At 35.8% G+C, this 7,691-nt stretch overlaps 1 protein-coding gene across 1 annotated transcript in view; it reads right to left on the reverse strand.

The window, feature by feature from the left end:
• The window catches only part of LOC106457043 (diuretic hormone receptor-like), a 63,493-nt gene that overhangs the window by 40,884 nt on the left and 14,918 nt on the right, over positions 1-7,691 (reverse strand). Inside the window, exon 2 of the mRNA XM_013916427.2 lies at positions 5,543-5,564. The gene's annotated coding sequence lies outside the window, so the exon portion shown is untranslated. The remainder of the gene's footprint in view (positions 1-5,542; positions 5,565-7,691) is intronic.

A 7,691-nucleotide genomic window follows, 5' to 3' on the forward strand; every position in this document is an offset into this window, starting at 1 on the left:
CAGTGTTCTTTGATGGCTCCATTTTGTAAGTGCATTGTTAGACGTCTTGATAGGGTTGTGGTAGTCATCACTAACTACAACTTTTACCCGTTGTTCTAACAACGTTAAGACGGCTTATCGACTTCTTGAGAAGAATATATATATATATATATAATTAAGTGCCAACTCAAACTGCCCCCAAAAACTTCAAAAACTAGTTCTATGCACTTTTTCCCCCCAAAAGAGTCTGCAGCCTAAGCCAGAGCTCTATTGGGGTGGAGTATGAATTTCCAATGTTGCTTATACTATATTTCTGGAACTTGTTCTAGATAATAAGCTGACCTTCACTCTTCACTTGAAGCAGCTGAAGATAAAGTGTTCAAAGGGCATGTAATATATGTTCCCTGTCTTTTCTTCGAGATGTTGGGGAGTAGATTAGCGTTCCATGTTCCATATTTATCGTGTCATTATTCGATATAAGCTCCATTATGTGTCTGGATGTATACTTCTTTCAGAGCCTCAGCTTTGAGGATGTTAAACCACATCCACCATCAGGGGCTTTGGCTTTACACTGAAGCTTTCTGCATTATTCCAGTCCTAAGGTTTGTACACTGAGTCTTTTGGACCACCATTTCATATTCGTCGTCAACAACTCTTTTTGCAATATGCAGCAAAGCTTCAATCCCTTCCTCGGCATCCTACCTGGCATAAATTGTTTTGCCCCAGTCAGCCATGCTTTTTTCTAGTAGACGGTTTGCTATTCTTACCTGTGGTCTTCATCTCCAGGTGGTGTCAATCATTACAAGTCTCTCTACACAACATATTATCTAGGATACAAGCTTCAGTTTATATATATATATGAGTTGGTATTTCCCACAGTTTTTAATATGTGGTAAAGAAATTCACGTGTTAATTATCGCCATTCAGAATGAACGTAAAAGTAGCAATAAAAACAACGGGGAAAATCCTAGTTTGAGGCAAACTGAGGTTGCAAGAGAGTAATGAATTGAGGTGATTGAGGGAGTTATTTCAAGATGCTTAAGTTATTAGTACTAGTATTGAACCTATTGGAAAATGCATTAAATCTGAAGGAAAAAATTATAATGACACTAGCAAATATATAACGTTTATATTGAGGTTTAATTCCATGAGAAAAATCCAGGCTTTGGTAAAATGCAGTCTGTTAGCTTTTAGTGTCTAGAAATATTGCTAATACCACTTAAAAGTCTATCTAAGTACGTTTCAAACACAGTAGTTGTTTCAAAGACTTACGTTTATAACGTTTTAGCGCATTTTAAAACATTAAAAAGTATAACGACGAGTTTGTTTATGGCTCCAAGGGTCTTATTTCTCACAAGTTTCAAGATACTCGTAATTTAAAATAGTAATGCATAAGTTTATGACACAGGCAGATATGTATATTGTAAGTTAGTTAAATTATATTACAACATCCCGTAGGTAATATCGGAAGACACGAGGAACCATCAAGAACGTTACCATTAGGAACTCCTGATCTTACTCAACATCTTAGTGCTAGGAAGGCTTTGAAGAGAGAGCACCAAAGACTATAAAATATTTAATATCGCCTATCTAAGAAAGAGTGGTATTGAGCCAGTGATCTATGATGCTAAATTACTAATAACTTCTGATCAAAAGTAAACCAAAGACATATAAATGAAAATAAGAAGTAAAATAAACTGACTAAACCAATTCGATATAACAAAAACTGACTCTAAGTACCTAATGTCATAAATCAATGCATACAAAATAATTGTTTGTATGTTTTGAATTTCGCGCAAAGCTACACGAGGGCTATCTACACTAGCCGTCCCTAATTAGCAATGTAAGACTAGAAGAAAGGCAGCTAGTAATCACCTCCCACCGCCAATCTTGGGCTACTCTTTTACCCACGAATAGTGGGATTGACCGTCACATTATAACGCCCCTACGGCTGAAAGTGCGAGCATGTTTGGTGGGACAGGGATTCGAACCCGCGACCCGCAGATTGCGAGTCGAGCGCCCTAACCACCCGACCTTGCCGGGCTACAAAATAATAACCTGTACTGATAAACGTCAGGAAAAGGCACAGTAAGAAGCAATATGACCAATTAAAACAGTGCACTGCTGATTACTTCACTTATATCATTCCTGTTTCGGACATCACCACGTGTCAGTTAGCTCTGTAAAATCACTAGATGTATTTTATATAGTATGCAGAGTTACCTAAGATCACCTTTAAAGATGGATACTTGTTTCTACAGCATGCTCATTAGAGAGGAAGTTGGATGACTTATTATATAAATAACTGAAATTAGGAAGATAAGTCTCGTTTGTTTGTTTGTTCTGTTTAACGTCATCTCATGCGCACAATGGGCTAAACATCCAAGCCAGAGATCTCAACGATTCAGCCTTAGCCATCCCTAATTTTGAACTGCTGATCAGAGAGAGAAGGCAACCCGCTGCGGGAAGCGACTACTTTTAAGCGAATAGTGGGAGTGACTCTCATTCTTATAACGCTCCTACAGATGACAGTACGAAGCACGTACTTGGTAATATCACGTCTCGATCCAAAAATTCATTGAGATGTGTTAACCACAAGGCCACAGTCGGACACATAAATTAATACTTTTCCCCTTGATTTGAAGTGTATATTGACTTGTTGTCCTTAGTTTTGATTACATTTTTCATAAAGATATTTGCCAATTATGGGGGCTGGAATGAAAACTTCAGGGTATAAACTGTAATTACCAATCCAACAATCTGTATAACATATTTCTTTATTTTATAATTTTTCTACCTTTCTATAACTGACTGAAGACAATAAATATTAATTTTAAATGTAAGCTATTTTTGTCTTCAGTTTCCATATCCACTCCTAATTTTAAGTTATTTTTACATTCCACATATAAAGTTGGTGAATAAAAGTTAAATATGATATATAATGTATCCCAATATGATATATGATGTATCCCAATTCCTTTGTGGGGTTCGATTTTTTCGTATATGATATCTCTCTCTCACACATTAATTCATTTTACCATTCCCCCTCTGTGTGTAGTTTGAACACAGTTTTTCTGTCTGCTTTACATGTGTGCGCACTTTTAGTGTATCACCGAGAGAGGGGATAAACGTACCTAATGTATAAAAGGTTTACATACCACGTACATGTAAGTTACGATGTGTGGAACTTGAAGACGGATACTGCTTAAGTATCGAGGGTTATACACAAACCTCATGACTATTGCTCATATCTTGAGTTGTACTTTAAGATGTGACTCAAATGTGAATTTGTGTTTTAACATCTGGCTCACATCCGGATATCCGTTTTTAAAATCTAGTTCATTTATTTATAAATGCTATAAAGTCGTCCGCAAGGTCATATCTGACCATCTATAACTCAGATCTCAAAGAAAGTATGTAGCACAAATTAACGCACTTTATTTACGGTTGTTACTTACGTGTTTTATTAATGAAAATACTGAGAACGTTAAAAGTTACGTCATTCATTTTACCTAATAATGTAAGAAATGGGTCAAGATGATCTAAAGTTTCTAAATATTTTAGATCTTTAGATTAAAATTGCTTCAGTAAAGTCGTAAAAATTATATACAAAAATTATATTGTTTTAAAAAACATACACGTGATTAACAAAAGCAAAAAACATTGATCTGCTCTAGAACAAAAGGATTGGCCCGGCATGGCCAGGTGGTTAGGGAGCTCCACTCGCAATCTGCGGGTCGCGGGTTCGAATCCCTGTCCCACTAGACATGCTCGCCCTTTCAACCGTAGGGGCGTTATAATGTTACGGTCAATCCCACTATTTGTTGGTAAAAGAGTTGGCGGTGGGTGGTGATAACTAACTGCCTTCCCTCTAGTCTATCACTGCTAAATTAAGGACTGCTAGCGCAGATAGACCTCGTGTATGTTTGTGCGAAATTCAAAACAAACCAAACTTAAAGTAATTTTGACGAACGCAAATTTCACAGACTAGTTTTCAAAGATTAAGATGAGAAATATATTTAATACCATCATGCCCAAAGATAGAAATAAAGGAATTTGAGTATAGAGACACACAAACGTTTTCTTAAGGGTATGTTATCATTCTTCTTTTTTTTTCCACAAAATAAGAAACTCAATAATCTGAGCGTTTTCGGAAGGCATATCTTTCTTTTTCAGTGTTGAATTGGGTGATTGTTTTCTTTAGAGTGTAGAACAGCCTAGTTCACTTGATAGCCTTCAATAACGATGTCCGCTAATTATTTCGAAATTTTATACTGATATTAACTCTAAGCTTATGAAGGATTTTTCTCTTTGACTGTCGGCATTCGACTGAAATCTTAAAAAAAACGTTTTGATAGAACATCCATCTGTGAGAAGTTAGTTCAGTTACCAGCAATTTTTTCTTTGTTTGTATACAGTCTATCTAATAGCAATACAAAACAAAAAATATAATATAAACCGATAAAAATGGAAAGACGCTGCAGAAGTGAAATAAATTATTTTCTGGGTAAACAGGTTTCTGATCTTGTTTATTTTTTAAGTTTGTTTGTTATGAATTTCGCACAAAGCTACACGAGGGCTATCTGCGCTAGCCGTCCCTAATTTAGCAATGAAAGACTTGAGGGAAAGCGGCAAGTCATCACCACCCACCGCCAACTCTTGAGCTACTCTTTTACCAAGGAATAGTGGGATTGATCGAAACATAATAACGCCCTCATATCTGAAAGGACGAGCATGTTTATGGAACGGGGATTCGAATTCGCGAACCGCAGATTGCGAATCGAGCGCCCTAACCATCTAAAGCTCAAAACTGCACAATTAACTAACTGTGCTGTGCTCACCGCAGGAAGTTAATCTCGAATTTTAGTTTCTTAATCCCTCAAGCTTATAGCTAAGCTACCAGGATGCTGGACGTTTTTAGGACTCTGTCTGTGGAAAAAAATATTGGTTTATTTGGGCTCATCAACCTACTTTATTTCCTAATATCAAAATTTGATTACAGAACAACAGTCTACGGGTCTCCTCTGTTTGAAGTACATGTTGCCTAGCTGTTAGTGTGTATGAGGGTTCATGGTTCATGTCTTATTGCTCCAAAAATGCACTCTGCACTTTGGGGCCATGGATGCACTCTATAAATGACATTCGCATCTTACCATTCGGTCGGACAAGAGTAGCCTATTGACTAGTTGCCTTTCCTCTAACCTATCGGGGTGTCGGCTATGCACAGATAGTCCTTTGTGTAGCTTTGTGCGAAACTTCTGAAAGAAATTGCATGTGTGGAAAGTTTGCACTAGCCAATGTTCTGTCATATATTATATAAACATTAGAGCCTAACACTACTTATGTTTAAAATCTATCTGCTATGATAACACGTAGAGTAAAAATCTGTTTTTCATCATACTGTTAGCAAATCGCTTCATCTGTTTTTACTTCGGCGAAATAAATAGCAGCCGCTATCATAAAAATATACAGACAAGTTTAAACAGGCAAACTTAAAACGATACCTCTTCTGACCGGAGAACGTTACGAAGCCAATTTCAAATTGACAGATGTTAAGGCTCACCTCAGAATCCAAACTACGAAACCTGTTAAAAAAATATGTAAGTAAATGTATATTGTCATAACAAATAAATGTTGAGATAAACTTAAAATATTGGCCATTATTCGTATGTGACAAAACTATTAATCGTATATTTTTAACAATTCAAAATTTTATTTGATTATAGTTTATAGTTTGAAAATTTCCCTCACTGATTTCACATTGTTTAGCTAAATTATTTATTTAACAAATCTGCTTATATGAATATTATCAGTTGAATATCATTGAAGTAGTGAACGAATAAAGGAGTTTAGGTCTAATAATAAGTAGTTTTAATTTCATTGGTTTATATTTAGTTTGAGTTCCATCAGAAAAATTCAGGTTTTGGTAAAATGCAGTCTGTCACCTTTTAGTGTCTGGAAATACTGCTTATACCAATTAAAAGTCTATTTAAATACATTTCAAACACAGTAGTTATTCTGAAGAGTTATGTTTATAACGTTTTAGCGCATTTTGAAACACTAATAAGTATAACGATGAGTTTGTTTATGGCTCCAAGGGTCTTATTCCACAAAAGTTTCAAGATACTTGTAATTTAAACTAGTTATGGAAGAAAAATATCTTGCTGTTCTGGTTCATCAGTCTCTTAAGCCATCCAAGTAATGTGCTATCATTAGTGGCAGGGCAAATAGGATTTTAACTTTTATATACAAAAATATTAAAAACAAGTCTAAAAAGGTTATAATGTCATTGTATAGGTTACTGGTTAGGCCACATTTGGAATATGTGTTCAGTTTTTAGCTCATTACCTTAGGAAAAACATTGATATTGTTGCCAAGAGTTCAAAGGAGGGCTATTAGGACGATACAGGGGATGGAAAGTAGGCTAAGATCCCCCAACTTGTTTTCTCTTGAAAAAAAGAAGAATTAGAAGGGATCTGAGTGAGGTGTTTAAAATTGTAAAAGGAATTGATATCGTCGATGCATCATCTTTTTTCATTCTTACCAGTGAGAATGGTAAGACTAGGAGACATAAATATAGGTTTTGACAGTGTAGGAATCATCTTAAGCTAAGACAGTTTTATTTTTCTAACAGGGTGGTTGGCCTTTGGAATAAGTTGCCTTCGGATTTTGGAGGCAGTAAATTTAAGGAAGTTTATGGGAAAGCTTGATGAATATTTGAATGATAAGGTTAATTTAGTGGATAGAACTGCCTAAATGGTCCAAAAGGTCTCTGGTTATGTTACCCTTAGCTGACCGAGTAGTGATATTTGTAGGTATAAGTAAAGCACCTCCACAGCCCCAAAGGCAGAGCATGTTTTGCTCTGAATGACCTCGTGTCATGAACCGTCCAATTCACAGTCAGTACATAATAACTGAATAACGGGAAGGGTGTCATTCTTGTAATGCATCAACACCTGAAACTATGGAGTGTGTTTAGACCTTGGACTTTCTTCCGCCCGGCATGCTAACCACGAGAAACGCCCTTCTGTAACTTGTTTGGGAAATTTCAATCATAATTCAAAATTAAAAGTGGCTTATTTTATTCAAAAAGTTTGAATTTAACTTTTGATTAACAATATTTAAAAAAGTTTAGTTTAAGTGCGTTCTTTTTAGTAAAAGAACGTGTTTACCACCGGTGGTAATGGTGGTGGTGGGGTTGTGGTGGATAAATAAGCTTTCGGTGTCAAGAAAATCTTGGAAATTCGTTAAAACGATATAGTAAATACACCTACAAAGGTGATTAATGTCTCAAGTAGTGTTAAATTATTCGTTAATAAGTTCCTTTGTAAAAGATAACTTGAATTTAGATATAACAAATCAGTAACATATGGGCTGAAGCTGTTACCCATGGGTACTCTTTTCTATTTGTGAAAGACATGTTGCCAAGTTGTCCAAAAATGTTTTAATTAAAAAAGACACAACTTCGTTGAAGTGATAGAAGGTTAGTTTTTATTAAAAAACCCGGAGAAATATTTATGCTCACAAACAAAAAGTATTCGATTTTCAGAGTTTTTTAAAGCTCCTGATATTGCCACTGAAAGTTTCTTTCAAATTTTAAAAATTGTTTGTTTGTTTTGAATTTCGCGCAAAGCTACACGAGGGCTATCTGCGCTAGCCGTCCCTAATTTAGCAGTGTAAGACTAGAGGGAAGGCAGCTAGTCATCACCACC

This window comes from Limulus polyphemus, unplaced genomic scaffold (genome assembly GCF_000517525.1).
Source record: "Limulus polyphemus unplaced genomic scaffold, Limulus_polyphemus-2.1.2 Scaffold286, whole genome shotgun sequence".
Classification (NCBI taxonomy): Eukaryota; Metazoa; Arthropoda; class Merostomata; order Xiphosura; family Limulidae; genus Limulus; species Limulus polyphemus.